This window comes from Panthera tigris, chromosome D3 (assembly GCF_018350195.1).
Source record: "Panthera tigris isolate Pti1 chromosome D3, P.tigris_Pti1_mat1.1, whole genome shotgun sequence".
Lineage (NCBI taxonomy): Eukaryota > Metazoa > Chordata > Mammalia > Carnivora > Felidae > Panthera > Panthera tigris.
Genome location: NC_056671.1, coordinates 59258793 through 59278322, shown reverse-complemented (window position 1 = coordinate 59278322; position 19530 = coordinate 59258793). Strand labels below are relative to the sequence as shown.

The window sequence follows — 19530 nt, the reverse complement described above, 5'->3', positions numbered from 1 at the left end:
TCCCTTATGTTCATCTGTTCTGTGTCTTAAAGTCCTCATATGAGTGAAGTCATATGATATTTCTCTTTCTCTGACTAATTTCACTTAGCATAATACCCTCCAGTTCCATCCACGTTGGTGCAAATCGCAAGATCATTCATTTTGATTGCCGAGTAATACTCCGTTTTGTGTGTGTGTGTGTGTGTGTGTGTGTGTGTGTGTGTGTGTATACCACATCTTCTTTATCCATTCATCCATCAATGGACATGTGGGCTCTTTCCATACTTTGGCTATTGTTGATAGTGCTGCTATAAACATGGGGGTGCATGTGTCCCTTAAAAACAGCACACCTGTATCTCTTGGATAAATACCTAGTAGTGCAATTGCTGGGTCATAGGGTAGTTCTATTTTTAATTTTTTTGAGGAACCTCATACTGTTTTCCAGAGTGGCTGCACCAGCTTTCATTCCCACCAACAATGCAAAAGAGATCCTCTTTCTCTGCATCCTCACCAACATCTGTTGTTGCCTGAGTTGTTAATGTTAACCATTCTGACAGGTGTGGGGTAGTATCTCATTGTGGTTTTGATTTGTATTTCCCTGGTTATGAGTGATGTTGAGCATTTTTCATGTGTCAGTTGGTCATCTGGATGTCTTCTGTGGAGAAGTGTCTATTCATGTGTTTTTCCCATTTCTTCACTAGATTATTTGTTTTTTGGGTGTTGAATTTGGTCAGTTCTTTATAGATTTTGGATACTAACCCTTTATCTGATATGTCATTTGCAAATATCTTCTCCAGCAGTTCACTTTCCATTTTGCTGATTGTTTCCCTCGCTGTACAGAAGCTTTTTATTTTGATGAGGTCCCAGTAGTTCTTTTTGCTTTTGTTTCCCTTGCCTCCAGAGACGTGTTCAGTAAGAAGTTACTGCAGCCAAGATCAAAGAGGTTTTTGCCTGCTTTCTCCTCGAGGATTTTGATGGCTTTCTTTCTTACATTTAGGTCTTTCATCCATTTTGAGTTTATTTTTTTGTACAGTGTAAGAAAGTGGTCCAGGTTCATTCTTCTGCGTGTTGTTATCCAGTTTTGCCAGCACCACTTGCTGAAGAGACTGTCTTTATTCCATTGGATAATCTATCCTGCTTTGTCAAAGATCAGTTGGCCATATGTTTGTGGGTCCATTTCTGGGTTCTCTCTTCTGTTCCATTGATCTGAGTGTCTGTTCTTGTACCAGTATCATACTGTCTTGATGATTACAGCTTTGCAGTATAGCTTGAAGCCCAGGACTGTGATGTCTCCTCCTTTGGTTTTCTTTTTCAAGATTGCTTTGGCTATTTGGGATCTTTTCTGGTTCCATACAAATTTTAAGGTGGTTTGTTCTAGCTCTGTAAAGAATGCTGGTATTATTTTGGTAGGGATTGCATTGAATATGTAGATTGCTTTGGGTAGTATCAACATTTTAACAATATTTGATCTTCCTATCCAGAAGCATGGGATCTTTTTTCCATTTTTTGTGTCTTCTTCAGTTTCTTTCATAAGCTTTCTACAGTTTTCAGTGTATAGATTTTTCACCTCTTTGGTTAGATTTATTCCTAGGTATTTTATGGTTTTTGGTTCAACTGTAAATGGGATTGATTACTTGGTTTCTCTTTCTGTTGCTTCATTGTTGGTGTAGAGGAATGCAACCGATTTCTGTGCGTTGATTTTATATCCTGCAATTTTGCTGAATTCATGAATCAGTTCTAGCAAGGTTTTTTTGGTGGAATCTTTAGGGTTTTCCATACAGAGTATCATGTCATCTGTGAAGAGTGAAAGTTTGACCTCCTCCTGGCCGATTTGGATGCCATTTATTTCTTTGTGTTGTCTGATTGCAGAGGCTAAGACTTCCAATACTATGTTGAACAAAAGTGGCAAGAGTGGACATCCCTGTTTTGTTCCTGACCTTAGGGGAAAGCTCTCAGTTTTTCCCCTTGAGGATGATATTAGCATTGGGTCGTTCATATATAGCTTTTATGATCTCGAGGTATGATCCTTCTATCCCTACTTTCTTGAGGGTTTTTGTCAAGAAAGGATGCTGTATTTTGTCAAATGCTTTCTCTGCATCTATTGAGAGGATCATATGTTTCTTGTCCTTTCTTTTATTGATGTAATGGATCATGTTAATTGTTTTGTAGATATTGAACCAGCCCTGCATCTCAGGGATAAATCCCACTTGGTCGTGGTGAATAATTTTTTTAATGTATTGTTGGATCCAGTTGGTTAATATCTTGTTGAGAATTTTTGCATCCATGTTCACCAAGGAAATTGGTCTATAGTTCTCCTTTTTAGTGGGGTCTCTGTCTGGTTTTGGAATCAAGGTAATGTTGGCTTCATAGAAAGAGTTTGGAAGTTATCCTTCCATTTCTATTTTTTGGAACAGCTTCAAGAGAATAGGAGTTAACTCTTCCTTAAATGTTTGGTAGAATTCCCCTGGAATGCCATCTGGCCCTGGACTCTTGTTTTTTGGGAGATTTTTGATTACTAATTCAATTTCCTTACTGGTTATGGGTCTGTTCAAATTTTCTATATCTTCCTGTTTCATTTTTCGTAATGTATCTGATTCTATGAATTTGTCCATTTCTTCCAGATTGCCCATTTTATTGGCATATAATTGCTCATAATATTCTCTTATTATTGTTTTTATTTCTTCTGTGTTGGTTGTGATCTCTCCTCTTTCATTCTTGATTTTATTTATTGGGGTCCTTTCCTTTTTCTTTTTGATCAAACTGGCTAGTGGTTTATCAATTTTGTTAATTCTTTCAAAGAACCAGCTTCTGGTTTCATTGATCTGTTCTACTGTTTTTTTTTTGTTTATTTGTTTTGATAACATTGATTTCTGCTCTAATCTTTATTATTTCTTGTATTCTGCTGTTTTGGGGTTTTATTTGCTCTTATTTGTCCAGCTCTTTAAGGCTTAAGGTTAGGTTGTGTATCTGAGATCTTTCTTCCCTCTTTAGGGAGGCCTGGATTACTATATTCTTTCCTCTTGTGACAGCCTTTGCCGCATCCCAGAGGTTTTGGGTTGTGGTGTTATCATTTTCATTGGCTTCTATATACTTTTAAATTTCCTCTTTAACTGCTTGGTTAGCCCATTCATTCTTTAGTAGGACGTTCTTTAGTCTTCAAGTATTTATTACCTTTCCAATTTTTTTCTTGTGGTTGATTTTGAGTTTCATAGCATTGTGGTCTGAAAATATGCACGGTATGATCTCAATCTTTTTGTACATACTAAGGGATGATTTGTGTCCCTGTATGTGGTCTATTCTGGAGAACGTTCCATGTGCACTGGAAAAGAATGTGTATTCTGCTGCTTTAGGATGAAATGTTCTAAATATATCTGTTAAGTCCATCTTGTCCAGTGTGTCATTCAAAGCCATTGTTTCCTTGTTGATTTTTTGATTAGACGATCTGTCCATTGCTATGAGTGGGGTGTTGAAGTCTCCTACTATTATGGCATTACTATCAATGAGTTTCTTTATGTTTGTGATTAATTGATTTATATATTTGGGTGCTATCACATTTGGTGCATAAATGTTTAGAATTGTTAGGTCTTCTTGGTGGATAGACCCCTTAATTATGATATAATTCCCTTCTTAATCTCTTGATACAGTCTTTATTTTAAAGTCTAGATTGTCTGATATAAGTATGGCTACTCCAGCTTTCTTTTGTTGTCCATTAGCATGATAGATGATTCTCTATCCCCTTACTTTCAATCTGAAGGTGTCCTTAGGTCTAAAGTGGGCCTCTTGTAAACAGCATATAGATGGATCTTGTTTTCTTATCCATTCTGTTACACTATGTATTTTGATTGGAGCATCGAGTCCATTGATGTTTAGAGTGAGTACTGAAATATATGAATTTATTGCCATTATCATGCTTGTAGAGTTAGAGTTTCTGGTGTTTTTCTCTGGTCCTTTCTAATTTTTGTTGCTTTTGATATTTATTTATTTATTTATTTATTTATTTATTTATTTATTTATTTAGATTTTCATCTTTTCTTCCCTCAGAGAGTCCCCCTTAAAATTTCTTGCCAGGGCTGGTTTAGTGGTCACATACTCCCTTAATTTTTGTTTGTTTGTCTGGGAAACTTTTTATCTCTCCTTCTATTTTGAATGACAACCTTGCTGGATAAAGAATTCTTGGCTGCATATTTTTCTGATTCAGGACACTGAATATATCCTGCCACTGCTTTCTGGCCTGCCAAGCCTGTGGATAGGTGTGCTTCAAACTTTATCTGTCTTCCCTTGTAGGCTAAGGACTTTTATTTCCTTGCTGCTTTCATGATCCTTCCTTGCCTGAGTATTTTGTGAATTTGACTATGATATGCCTTGTTGATGGTTGGTTTTTGTTGAATCTAATGGGAGACCTCTGTGCTGTCTGGATTTTGATGTCTGTGTCTTTCCCCAAGTTAGGAGAAAGTTTTCGGCTATGATTTACTCACATAACACTTCTACCCCTATCTCTCTCTCGTCCTCTTCAGGGACCCCTATGATTCTGATGTTGTTCCTTTTTAATGAGTCACTGATTTCTTGAATTCATAAATCATGCTATTTTGCCTTCATCTGCTCTTTGTTTCTGCCTCTTTATTCTCCATAAGTTTGGTCCCTATATTGCTGATTCTCTGTTCTGCCTCCTCCATCCTTGCTGCTGTGGCATCCATTCATGATTGCAGCTCATTTATAGCATTTTTTTTCATCCTGACTAGTTTTTAGTTGTTTTATCTCTGCAGAAAAGGATTCTAATCTACTTTTGACTCCAGCTAGTATTCTTATTATCATGATTCTAAATTCTGGTTCAGAAATCTTGTTTGTATCTGTGTTGGTTAAGTCCCTTGGTGTCATTTTTTCATGTTCTTTCTTTTGGGGTAAATTCCTTCATTTATCATTTTGAAGGGAGAAAAGGAATTAATGAGGTAGAAAAAATTAAAATAAAAAAAATTAAAATTAAAAAATATTAAAATTAAAAAATTAACACACACACACAAAAATTGAATAAATGATGCTAGATCCTAGGTGTGTTTTGGTCTGGGTGTTGAAAGTGGCTTGATAGATCAGAGAAAAAAGGGGAAAGGAGAAAAAAAAAAGGAAATCTTCAGATAATTTGAAAAAATGAATACACTGAAGTAGACTAAAATGAAATGATGGAAGTAAAGTAGAATTTGAAAAAAATTTACACAAAAGTAAAAATTATAGTAGAAAAATTTAAAGAAAAATATTGTTAATAAAAATTAAAAACAAAGATGATTTTTCTCTTTCTGTATTCAAGAAAAAGAAAAGAAATGAAAAAGAGAAAAAAGAAAAAAAGGAAAGAAAGAAAATTGAATAGATGGACCTGCCAGCGACTGAAATACAACTGAAATTACTTTGTTTTCCCCTAGAAGTCAGACTATGAAGCGCTTTATAGTTTATAAACAAGCAGGAGGAGAGACTTGTGTTTTTGAAGTGTGATGTTGGCCCAACTGGGTGAGGCTAAGTGTAACGGCTCCTTTCTCCACTAGATGATGCTGCTAGCCTACTGGGGTAGATTGTTGTGTTGCTCATACGTGTGTATGCACATGCGCAGGAGCGGTGAAAATGGTGTCACACAGCTACCCAGTCTCTAGTATAGGAACTCTGTTCTCCCCAATCAGCAATTGCGCACCCATCCTCTGTCTTCAGCTTTCATCCACTCCCCGTTTCTTCACTGTCTGTGACCAAGCCCCAGGCAGTACCTCTCTTCCGAGTTTTGTCTCAGATATGGCTGCTTTCCCTGGCTCCTTACTTCTGAGGGACTGCGGCTTTGACCTGTTCCACCCCTCTGTGGGAGGGTCTGACCAAGCCATGGCCAAATGCCAGCCACACCCAGGAATGTGGCCAGTTGCCAGCCCACCCCAGAAAAAGTTTGTGAAATAGTGTAGCAGAAGTGTTTTAGGGATTATGGAAAATCACAACACATCTGGCACTGGGCTTCACCTTTAAGGACATTGTTCCAGCACCAGCGAATGTGGCCATTCTCTGCGGTCTTCTGGGCTCAGGTTGCCTCCCAGCATCTACCAAATGTCCTTCCAGTGGTGGAAGCGCTTCTCCCCATCTGCCCCGAGAACCTCCCAGACTCCACTCTGCTCCTGGGGTTTCACCCTTCCCACCAGAGCACCACAAAGTATCACGCTGAGGAGTTGCAGAATCTGCACTCCCCCTGTTTACAGTCTTAATGGAATTTAAACCCCCTCCTTTCTCCTTTCTCCCTTTTTAGTTCAGTCCCTGAGGCTGTTTCCAATTTTCCACTTTCTCTCCAGCTGCTTTTGGGGAGGGGTGCTTTTCCTGTATTCTGTCCATCGTCTCCATCCTTTCTCTGCATGCAAAAGTACCTCCCTGCCTTCTGTGGCTTCTCTTTCCCCAAGTTCCCCTCTCTGCGCTGCGTACCTGCTGAATTATGTAGTTCTGGTTGTGTAGGTTGTTGTGTTAATCCTCAGATGAGTTTTCTAGGTGTGCAGGATGGTTTAGTGTTGGTCTGGCTATATTTCATGGACGTGAGACACACAAAAAACTTCCATGCTGTTCCACCATCTTGGCTCCCTCCTCATATTATTCTTCTGACAAACTAGACTGGCTTCTACTTCATTGATTTCTATTTGTTGTTTTCTCTGCCTTCCTACTTCTTGATAGGAATGGTCTTGGATCTTAGTTCACCTATCACCTTTTTTGTGTGACCATTCCTAGCTAAGCAACCTAATTTTATCTCTTACAATGTTATTCTCAACCACAGTGCCCATTTTTATTTTGTTCATAGTAATGAATCTGATATTTAAATGATAGCACTTTGCTATCTAAAATAAAATGGTAAGATTTGAAGCAAGATTTTCATTGGATTCATTGGCCATTCATTATGCAAAACCCAAGGATATTAGGATTTAAGGTTCCTACTCCTCTCATTAAACAATTCAGTTATCTATTGTGGCAGTTTCTTCTGAGATCCAGTTACTCATGTCCCATGCTATGCCTTCCATCTGCATGTGTTAGAGTTACTGCATTGCTACATGTATGAGAAATCCTCCTGTAGGGAAATGTTCCAGTACTGGCAAGCTTCAAAAGAGAGCCATGTTTGTGGGAGAGTATGCACTGTGTTAGAATTCCCTCTCCAGACTGGCTCTAATAAACTCATTACATTAAGATCAAAATGACTGACCAGCTGTTCCCCTTCCCTGAAGTATTTGCATTTTAAAAGGTGAGAAAAGCCTAAAACTGAGACAATAAGTTTCTATTTGTTGAACTCAGACACGAAGAAATACTGAAATGTAAAAAAAAAAATTCAAGGAGATGTGAAAGGGCTATATTATCACTGCTGGGAATCATTCAAACTGGCAAGAAGGACCACCAAATCCACTCTCTAAAATTCAAATCATTTGCATGGCTCTCTGGGGAATCAATTGGTCCCTAAATTCTGCCTTAGTTTTGATATTTGGCAGGGCCTTTGGTTCATTAAAATCTCAGGAGTCGCTACAGAGCCTCAAGTGTAGTGGCCTCATTTGGGGCCAGTACTGTCATCATGTTAGGCACAGGCTGACTCCCAGCAGGGGTCACAGCTGGCCTAGAAGAGTTAATTATCCTCAGGATGTAACCACAAAGCCATAAGCCTGTCACTCAGGCCTTTGCTCCTGTTTGCCAGTAACTTTGGATTATCAAGAAAGGCAAAGAGGAGTTCCTATTATTGATATGATGAAATATATTCCTTCTCCATCCTAATGAGAGACTGACTCAGGAAAATGTAAGATGAAAACAATTGTATCATTCATTCAAATATAACAAATCTTTGTTAGATGCTTACTCTGTGCCAGGGACTATTTTAGAAATATACAGGGATAGTAGTTATCAACATATACCAGGTTTCTGCTTTCACAAATTTTATATTCCAGTGACCAGAAATAGGTACCAAAATAGAAAAAAGAAACCTAACAAGAAATTATCATTTTAATCAGTATAAGGAAAATTAAACACTGCAATGTTATAGAGACTGGCACGATAAAGGAGTTAGATTGCTTGATCTATTAAAGACACCCAAGAAAGTGACACTTAAGCTGAGATACAAGTCCATCCCTATAAAGATGTGGAAAAGAGAGTTTTGGGTAGAGAAAGTATCAAATAGAAATCCATGAGAGGGATACAAATTCGGTTTATTTGAGAAACAACAACAACAAAAAAAGACCAGGAGAATTTCTACTCCCAGGAAGCTGGAGTAGACATCCGTTTTTCTTTTATTCTTGGCAAGTATAACTAATAACTATAGGCATTTTAAATGCAGTAAACATAATATGGATCTGAAATATAGAGAGGATAAGAAAGACAGGCTAAGGAACTCGGGACTTAAGTGACAATAAAACAGTGAGTTACCTCAATTTTCTAGTTTTGCCTTACACATCCTAGACTTGGGGCTGAAGAAACAACTAACAAATCATAAAGGTGTAGACACACACATAAAAATGTCCCAACAAGAGCTTGCTCTCTTTAGCCAAATTTTGATAGTGAGTGCTCTACTCCAGTCAAATACGACAGAAACAAACAAACCAAAACTGTTTTTGAATCTCTATCCAGGTCAGCAAAGCCTGAGTGGGAAACCTGTATTTCCAACCACATGAGACTGTAATAAGCACCCTAAAACTCCTACTGGGGTGGTGTCAGAGAAGATCAAATATGGAGGTTTGACTTTTATATCCACTGGCTGGCTGGTTATGAGCCAGTGGTGCCATTAGAGACCACATGAGGAGGATGGACATCCGCCTCTACTCAGTATTCATAATATGCCCCTCATTTCACGATAAGAAGAAGCCAAAGCGGGGAATGAGGACACTGACCATCTTGGAGTAGTAACAAGGCCACGCCCACCTCTACATGCACTGTCTGTTGAGATCACCTCAGGACTGGCACTTCTATCCTGCCCAGCAATCAGTAATGAGGAACACCATCCCTCAGTTAATGCAGGCTGAGTGAGGAATCTGGACTTTACTTCCTCTTGGGAGTAATAAGGCAGAACCAACCTTCCTCTAATGAAGTAGTGTCCAAAAAAAAAAAAGAGGCAGATAAAACAAAAAGGTTTAAATGGGAAGGTTACAAAGGTTAAACGGTCTCTTACCAATACAAACAAGGGCTCAGTTTTAATCAAAACTCACTAGTCATATGATAATGAGGAAGATCTCACAATCAATGAAAAATACTCTAAAATCATAGAAATATTAGAATGATCTGATGAAGATTTTAAAGCAGCCATTACAAAAATTATTCAACAAGGAAAAAACACACTTGAAACAAATGAAAGTAGAAAATCTCAACAAAGGTCTAATATTCATGTAGACAGAGTTCTAGAAGTAGAGGAGAAATATGGCATGACTAGAAAAGTATTTGAAGGAATAATGGCTGAAATTTGCACAAATTTGGCAAGAGACACAAACTTGCAGAATGAAGAAGCTCAATGAACCCTAAAGGTTAATCCCAAAGAAATCTACACCAAGACATAGGCACATCATATGTAAACCTCTGAAAGTGATTAAAGTAATTATTATAACACTTTTCAATGTGGTTGTCAATATGTGTAGAGAAAATATTTACATGTTATACTCCATGATATTATAGAGTATAAAGGAACATAAAGGGAGCTAAACTTTAATTCACTCATATTTGTAAAGTGATGACACCAGTACTAAAAGAAGAAAAAGAAAAAAAAAACACCATCCTAAAATTCTGTATCCAGTGAAATTATCTTTAAGAAGTGAAACAGTAATAAAGACTTTTTCAGTCAAACAAAACTAAGGGGATTTATCACCAGTAGATCTGACTTGCAAGAAATATTAAAAGAATTCTTCGAAGAGAAGGAAAAGTATAGAGGTTAGAAATACAAATCTATGAAGACCAGTTTCCTTTTTTTTTTTTAATGAAAACTGGACACTTTGTATAACACATTGTAGCAATTATAGATTCTGATTCCCCTTTTCTAGAACTCTTACTGTTGCTGCTTTTTTGTTTGTTGCTTTTTTGTTTGTTTAATGATTTGCCTGGACTCATTATGTAGACTCTACTTACCTCACAGTCTTCAATCACCAAAGTCTCAGCTTTTTTTCTTCTCATTTTCATTCTCAAGCCCAGCTTCCTAGATGTAACCTATGGAACAGTTTTTTGGTCAGCTAATGATTGGTCAGGGGTTGTGTTAAAACATTGAACAAATAAAACTCTTCCTTTGCCTAGAGAGCTGGGTGTTGTTTGCAACTCATTCAATGTTCAGACACTTTACAAATCTTCCCCAGCTTTTACCTTCTGCAGGGCCTTGTGGCGTCTCATCTGCACATGTATTCTGAATGCCCTTGCAGTCAGAAACAACATATAAATAGCAAGAACCATCTCTGTCTCTTCAGAGATTTTGCAGGCTTGCACATGTGTGAGCTTTCCAGACTGCCAGAAATCTATGAGTGTTTTGCAAGGCCTCCAATGGCTATCTAATTTCCTAGAGCTCCATATTAAAATTTTGGCTATTCTATAACTGTGTTGCTTGCCCCAACCTCAGGCTACATGCAAGAACATTGGTCTTCTCCCTTTATTTGACAATGAGATTAATTGTGTTTTCAACATTGCCTCTGGGTGTGGGGTTCTTCCTCATTCTGTACCCTTTCTTGTTAGCCTCTTTTAGCATGGAAGCTGCTGGTTTTCATAGCTTTCCCTGCCATAGTTGAATTTCTTTGTTGATGGAGTTAATGGAAGGAAGCATCTCAGGCTAAAACTCCAGAAACTCCTACTGTTCTTAAATAAACATCTCTCAATTTGTAGTATGCCTTTCATTGATTTCTAAAATATGGTGGATTTCTAAATAAAGTTTTTCTACTTTTATCATTGCTTATTTGGGTAAGGATTTTTCAAGTTCCTCACTTCCTCATGACTGAAGTCTTCCCTTTGAACTAATTTTTTTTAGGATTGATGTTATTTCTATTTTAAATCTTTGATAGAATTCAAAATGATGTCAACTGGGCCTGGATTATTCTTTGTGAAAGATTTTAATTACAGATTCCATTATTTTAATGCTTGTGAGAGTATTTATACTTTATGAATGTCTTTTGATTTACTGTGTTTTTCTAAGTATTAATTTATTCTAAATTTTGAAATTTATTTAAAGGTGCTTAAATCTTATGATCTTTGTGATTTCTGTGGGATTTGTAGTTTTAACTTTTGAGTTTCTGACATTGGTTATTTGTACATTCTTTTTTTCTTGATCTATTTCACTGGAGTGTTTTTTAAATCTTATTTTTAGAGTTAACTTTTATTTTTGGTGGTGCTATTTCATGTCTGTTTTGCATTTTATTGTTATTTTATTTCCTCAGTTTAATTTTACTAGCTTTCTAAGATGGATGCTTAAATTATTAGATTTTAGCCACCTTTTTTCCCTTCCAAACATAGTAATTGTAAGGTATGAATTTCTTCTAGTCATGCCTTATGATGCATCTCACAAATTTTGATATGTCTATTTTTATTGTTATTCAGTTGAAGATATCTTCTAACTGCCATGGTGATTTTATATTTGATTTGGATTACTTAGAAGTATATTACTAAACTTCTATTACATGAAGACTTATTTATTTAATTTAACCATCTATTTTTAAATTAATTCTAGCTTAATTACCCTGTGGTCAGTCAGAGGAATAAATGTAGTCTGATTTCAATCCTTTGAATTTTGTTGAGACTCACTTTGCCACCTGGTGTATAGTTAATTTTGATTAATTTTTCCTAGTGTTTCTAAAAATATATATTTTTTAATTCTGCAATTTTTGTATTTTACAAACGCTCATTAGGTGAACTTTTTTTGTTAATATTCTTTTCAAGTTTGTTTGTTTGTTTGTTTGTTTGTTTCTTTCTTTCTTTCTTTTTCTTTCTTTCTTCCTTCCTTCCTTCCTGAGAGAGAGAGAGAGAGAGAGAGAGACCTCACAAGCAGAAGAGGGGCAGAGGGAGAGGGAGAAGAAGGATCTGAAGCGGGCTCTGTGCTGACAGTGCAGACCCCAATGCAAGGCTCAATCTCAGGAACCTTGAGATCATGACCTGAGCCAGAGTCAGATGCTTAACAGACTAAGCCACACAGGCACCCCTTTATGTTTTCATGCCATTTTACTGGATTGTATCTAAGTAGGATTTTGTTTTATTAATCCAGTTTAACATTTGTTACATTATTAGAATATGTAGATTGAGATTTTTCATCAATTCAGAAAATTCTCAACCATGATCTCTTTAAACATTTTTTTTCCCTCTCTCCTCCTATGGGTGTCAAATTATACTTTTGTTAGAACTTTCTTGCTATATTCTCTATGGCTTTAATGTCTTTTATCTTTTTATGAAAACATTCCATATTGTTTTTATCTCTGTGTATATTTTTTTATCTATTCTAGTTCTCTGGTTTTTCTTCCATCTATAGAATACTTAATTTTCATTTCTTTTAATTAAAATGTACATTTATTTTTTATAGTATCTTATTGTCTAAGTTCTTCATATTTTATTTCTTTGAATCCACTGTATTTAACTATTTTAAAGTTTATGTGTAATAACTCCATTGTGTTGATCATTTATATTTCTTCTGTTGTAAATTGTTTCTGCTATTTTTCAATTACATTTTCTTGCATTTTTTAACATTTATTTATTTATTTATTTACTTACTTACTTACCTATTTTGAGAGAGAGAGAAAGTCTGAGTGGGGGAGGGGCAGAAGGAGAGAGAAAGAATCCTAAGCAGCTCCACACTCTCAGTGCAGAGCCCAATTCTTGGGGTCAAACCCATGAACCTTGAGATCATGACCCGAGCTGACGTTGGATGCTTAATCCAGGAACCTGCTTGTATTTTTTTATATCTGGTTATTTTCCATTGAGTGCTAGGTGCTATGCCTATAAAATTTAGAGATTATTGAAACTGGGGATCATGATTCCTTCTTCCATTGAGTGTATGTTTTAAATTTAATTAATTTATTTTTAGAAAGAGACAGAAAGAGCAAGCAGAGAAGGGGCAGAGAGAGAGAGAGAGAGAGAGAGAGGGACAGAGAGAATCCCAAGCATTCTCCATGCTGTTAGCACAGATCTCACGAACTGTGAGATCATGACCTGAGCAGAAACCAAGAGTTGGACACTTAACTGACCAAGCCACCCAGGCATCCTTTCCACTGAGTGTTATATTTACTTCTGGAAGGTGGTGGTGGAACTAACAGTCCTGCAGCACCTCAATCTAACCAGGCATTAAGATGATTTAAAGCTGAACTCTAATATCCCCAATTTCTATTCTATTCACTTCCTATTTCTAAGTTGAAGCTCTTGGGAATTCAACTGAAACTTTTGGTGGGCATAACTTGCCCAGAGACTCCATTAGTGGGCTTTGAATTCCAATTTTCCTAAGCTCTATGGGTCTGTCATAAACAATTTTTAACATTTAGCCTCTCAGACTCCTAATTTCTCTTCTTCTGCAAGTGTCAGATATCCTGAGGAGAAAAGCAGACCCAAGTGCCAGTATCACCTCTCTGGGTTTCTTTCTTCTTTCAGGTCTTCCTGCAATAAGTCTTCACTTCTTTGTAAGCAATCGGCTGATTTCAAATATTTTATTTAAAATATTTTTCCAGCCTTACTTGTTTTGTTCTGCATTACCTAGACTTCCATTCTTAGAATACTTGTGTTTGTTTTTCACAGCCTCATGTATGTATGGCTTTCATGTTGACAGATAATATTTGTTGTAAATACACAACTCTGTCTACTCCTTCTCCTCCTCATCTCAGAAAACGATTAGGTATGAGAACATTTTAATCAATTCCCCTGTTATGGGTTAAATTGTGTCCCTGAAAAGGGTATGTTGAAATTCTAACCCGTAGTACCTTTGAATGTGACCTTATTTGGAAATAAGGTCTTTGCAAATGTAATCAAATGAAGATAACGCCATTAAGGTGGACCCTAATTCAATATGACTAGTATCCTTATAAGAAGGGAGTAGAAACAGACACAGTAACACAATGTGAATGCCCTGTGACAATGGAGGCAGAGATTGAACTGATGCATCTATAAGCCAAGGCATACCGGGAATACCACAAGCTGAGAAAGGGGTGGAATAGATTCTTCCCTATAGACTTCAGAGAGCATTGTTCTGCTGACTCCTTGATTTCTACTAGCTTCCAAAAGTATAAGAGAATGAATCTCTGTTGTTTTAAGCCACCCAGTTTATGGTACTTTGTTATGACAGCCTTAGGAAACTAATAGATTCCACCCTTAGCCTGAAATAATTTCTTAAAATCCTAAGTTTCTAAATTGACTGTGACCTCTCTCTTTCTACTCCTATTAACCTCTCAGCTCTTTCACAGACATTTAACAAATTCCGTGTCAGCAACTGGTAACATTTGGGATGATTTTCTTTTGCTGTTTCCTTCCCTTTCTTGTCTGTCCTCCATACTAACATTATTCACTCATTTCTTCTTTTGAATATACCAGGGGATATTTAATGTCTTAGCTAAAGTACCAAATGATTTTATGTTTTTCCAGGAGCCCCTGATGGCAAGAGAAGTATTTGGTAAACTCACATTTAGTGTTTAGAAATAGACTCCCTCTCATTTTTAACAAATTGCAGTGGTGACAATAGCAAGTGGGCAGGTTAGGTATAATTTGGTATATTTACATTTTTAGTGTTTTGAAAATTTTTCCACTGCTAACCAACAGTAAGAAATATTTTTTTACATCATGACCGAATCCACTTACACATGCAAACAGATCTAATTGAAGAAAAAAAGAAGTTTCCTACAACAATGCTTAGCTTACTAAGATGTAAATCTTCTGTTATTTTCTATTCTATACTATGCTTTTATAGTTATGAACATGAGGGACACCTAGGTGGTTCAGCTGGTTGAGCATCCAACTCTTGATTTAGGCTCAGGGCACAATACCAAGGTTGTGGGGTTGGGTCCACGCTGAGTGTATAGCCTGCTTAAGATTTTCTCTCTCTCTCTCTCTCTCTTTCTCTCTCTCTCTCTGCTCCTCACCCCCACTGATCTCGATCTCTCTCTAAAATAAAAAATAATAAAAAAAAGAAGACGATGTTCAGGAGGAATTAAAATGAATTCACAGAAGGAAATCATAATCCAGAGTTTGAGATTACTGTCCAGGTGACTTGTTTTCTGCATGACTACTTTCTGATGTCCATCATATGGGATCTCACACATTAAGCAGTAGAAAGTCAGGAAGAGTACATTGATCTCTCATTAGATCTTTCTTTTGATTCCTTTTAGTTAATTATCTGAAATTTATTTGTTTAGTTCAGATTTCTGATAACACAGGAAGAAGATATATTTTCAGGGGTTTGTTGAAGACATTTCTGTCTCCTCAGATTACATTATCAGAAGAATCTATTATTTCATTATTTGAAACCCAGTCTTTTCCTTTTTTGCTGTCCTTTTGTTGAGGCAGAATTAAATTTCTTTTTTTTTTTTTTTTATTTTTTAATTAAAAAAAAAATTTTTTTTTAACATTTATTTATTTTTGAGACAGAGAGAGACAGAGCATGAATGGGGGAGGGTCAGAGAGAGGGAGACACAGAATATGAAACAGGCTCCAGGCTCAGAGCTGTCAGCACAGAGCCCGACGCGGGGCTTGAACTCACGGACCGTGAGATCATGACCTGAGCCGAAGTCAGCCGACTGAGCCACCCAGGCGCCCCGAGGCAGAATTAAATTTCATAAAGGGACACATATCATTTCAACCAGGTTGGTGTTTGGTGCTATTTTTTTCTGTATTTGATAAAACTCATTTGTAAACAACTTAGTTTTGGTTTAAACCATCGAATTATATATATATAGACAAATTCTAATACAACATAAGCTACATTCTCATAGAATTGCTCGACATCAAGCGTGAAACCCAAAAATAACATGTTCTGCTAAGGAGACATGGTGTTTGTTACACGGAGGCTTTTCTGAATGGCTGACATCCAGAGATTCATTTTCACATTGGTTCTACCCTCCACCATTTGGGGCATGACAGGAAAAGATCAGAGAAAATATTGTTGGAAAGAGTTAATGGCAGGTGCCATGTTTGCTTATTGCTTCCTGCAGCCTTCAGCAGTTGATGCTTTTGCTGTTAAATATTTTCATATGTAGTTTCTATTTGCCTTGAATTACTGAAATATACTAAGCATATCTCTCCAAGGACCCAGAGCCACGATGTAATAGGCTCCTGCTAATAGCTTGAAACTGTACAGCAATCTAGTTTTAAAATACAACACAAATCTTTATCTAAAAGCACTAACACCTCACTCTTGTGTTCGCAGAGTATGTTTTCACATTTCCTCTTGCGATGCATAGGAAGGGGGGAAAAGCTACAAGAGAAATGATGCATTCTGGGCAAGGAGCCAATTTAAAAAGTCTGTTCTTTCCAGTTTGCTGTCACTTGTCGTGGTTAAACAAAACACGGAGGAGAAAAAGAGAAATTGGCTTCAGTGTAAATGTCAACATTCTGATTAAAGCAAACACAAAGCATTCAGAACTCTTGACAAAAAAAAAATTAAATTGAATTATGAAGGGTATGCAAATGGAGCCCTTCCTCTGTATGATTACCAGGACTTATGCATTTCGTATTTGCTGTCTGTGCTGGAGAAATCTGTGCTGCAGGACAAGGTGTTCAGGAACAGGGAAGGGAAGGTGAACAACACATTTCCCAGCTGATGACAGTTGGAACCTACCAAAATGTTGGTTGAGAAATAGCCCGATACTTTGCAAACACTGGGGACGGTTAGGAAGCTGACAGGAAGGCCTGGTGCTTTTACTCTATTGTCTTTCTAGCTAAGCAGGGTCTTCCCCTAGGACACAAAACCCAAAAATGTTTAGTTAAAGGATTCAAACGACGTAATTTGTTAGAGGGGAGGGCTTTAAAAAAACTCATATTAAAATGCAGAGATGTAAACTATATAGTGTCAATTCTTCCCTATCTCCTTCAACACAGACCTTAGAAATTGAATTGTTTGAAATGCAGTTTGAAAGGGATCTCAGCATGCATCCATGATATGCAAGTTTAAAGGTAACATGATACATCCCATTTCTGTAATTAAAATTAATGGGAAAATGAAAAAAATGGTGTGCCTAGGTCTGACTTTTCCAAAAGCAAAATATATTTGTCTTCTTGAGTGAATATATATGGCCCTGTGTTAAGAGGCTGTAATGTAGGTGTTATCTGTGGGGGTGTATATGTGTGTAAGTTTATATGCTAAATGTAAGAAAAATCTTTCATTACCTTCCATTCTTTACTCTCCATGACCTCCAGTACCATCATATGTATCAAACTTACCTTTGCCTGTAATTTTACCATTGCTTTCTGATTCATCACTGCTCTTGTCTCTTCCCCCTTTGGGCTACTCTGAGACTGCCTCCAAAGTTATAGTATGCTCTCAGCATGTCATTTCTGACTCAAAAATCTGAAATGGTTACCCAGTGCCTGCTATAAAAATCCAAACCCTGGCCTGGCATTTAAGGCTTTCACAAGTGGCCTCAAATTAACTTTGTATTCATTTCATAAATATTTACAGAGTGTCCACTGAATGTCATTTTGCTTTTTCCTCACCTTGTTGACCATACATTTTCTACTTTTAGGGTTTTTTTTATTCCTCTCCCACCATACATTGTGCTTTTCCATTTCTGCAACTTTATTTTGCTGTACCCTTTCCTTCCTAAAGCTTTACCTGCCAGACCCTACCAGAAATGTCTTTCAAGGCTGCATTTCAAAGACATCTCTTTCTTGAAATCTTCCCTATTACTGGATTTGAAAATGACTTCTTCCTCTTCAGAACTTTTATAGTTTTCAACTCATAACCCTTAGAACTTATTAGTATTACTTTATATTATACAGATCTTCTTGACCTACACTGTGGTTGTGTCCTGATAAACCCACTGTACTTTGAAAATATTGTAAGCCAAACGCTTAATACATCTAAGCTACTGAACATCATAGCTTAGCCTCGCCTACCTTAAAACATGCTCAGGATATTTGCATTTAGCCTACAGTTAGACAAAACTATCACACACAAAGCCTATTTGATAATGAAGTGTTAAATATCTCATGGAATTTATTGAATACTCTGATGAAAATGAAAAACAGACTGGTCAGTCATATGGCTACAGAATGATTGTATTGGTTGTTCTTACCCTTGTGATGATGTGACTGACTGAGCAGCTTCCCAGCATCACAAGAGAGGATCAGACCACATATTGCTAGCCTGGTAAAAAGATTAAAACTCAAAAGTCAAAGTATGGTTTCTACTCAAAGTATATTGCTTTCATACCATCATCAAGTCAAAAAACTATAAGTCGGGGACCGTCTGTATATGTATATCCTGCATCTGGCCTAAAAGAGTCTTAAAAGTTGAAGCCTTTGTTTCATACAGCTTCAGGTCCTTCCCCAAACTAGTACATGTAGTCTTGGTGACTTGTACATCCAGATAACATTGGGAAAGTGATGTCACCTAGCAATGTTCTAATTCCCTTGTCCATGAAATATGGATGATGATCTTTCTGTCTTGGAGAATCATGAAAAGTAAAAGGGGGTAATGTTTGTAAATCTGTGTGGAGCTCTAAGTATTAGGTATAATTTATATTATCTCAATTTTTAATATTGACAATGTATCCAGAGACATAAATAAGTGAATGAAGATAGTAGTACATGTAAGTAAACACTAACACAGGAGCATTAGCTCTTTGCTGGATGCTTTTCATAGATTTAACAGAGTTCACACTGTAACCTTATAAGGCTGGTACTAGAAACTTGACTGAATAGGTGAGGCTGGGCAGGCTACATGTAAATAGTCTGACTCCAAACAAATACTGTGATGTTCTTCAAACTCTCAGGAATGTATTCCTTGGACTGTCCTAAATAACAGGAGAACTTTGTTCAACTAGACTCAGGGACAACATACCCCCAGCTCTACTATGGACCCGTTTCCCCATTCCTTGAGTGTGTGAAAATAAATTCACTGCAACTCAGAGGAACAATCTGAGAATTTGCTTGGACCCCACTAACCCCATTTCCTGTGCTGCTGCTGTTCTTCCCCCAGATCCAGTTCTATCTAAGATTTCCCTAAATTTGTGTCTGAATGCATTAATTAACTTTTTGTTAAACAGTCCTCTAGACTGCCTGTTACAAATGTGGATCCCTGCCACCATTGTAACAAGTGTTCCAGGTGACATTGATGAAACCTGTCCTCAGACTACACTAAGAAATAATGCTCTAGACAATAAAGCTCAAATGTATTTAGGACACGACATAGAGACTTTCCATTTGGTATGAAGAGAGACTGGTAACATTTAATAGGATGGGGAGACTAGAGATTATCAAGCATCACTCCCCATTCCATTCAGGAAAATGAAACCTACATAGAGGTTAATTGGAATAAATCAGCATAAGGAATTAAGGCCAACAATAATTCTTGTGGTGGTTTTTAATGGAAGTCTCATTCATTCATTCAATACCATCTTCTTGAGCCCCCACATTATAGTGTCATTCACTGAAGAA

At 37.0% G+C, this 19530-nt stretch overlaps 1 long non-coding RNA gene across 2 annotated transcripts in view; it reads right to left on the bottom strand.

Moving 5' to 3' along the window:
- Nucleotides 1-19530, bottom strand: part of LOC122232684 — a 42197-nt gene that overhangs the window by 11405 nt on the left and 11262 nt on the right. For both annotated transcript variants that reach the window (XR_006210072.1, XR_006210073.1), the window contains exon 3: nucleotides 10063-10140. This is a non-coding gene — a long non-coding RNA (uncharacterized LOC122232684). The remainder of the gene's footprint in view (nucleotides 1-10062; nucleotides 10141-19530) is intronic.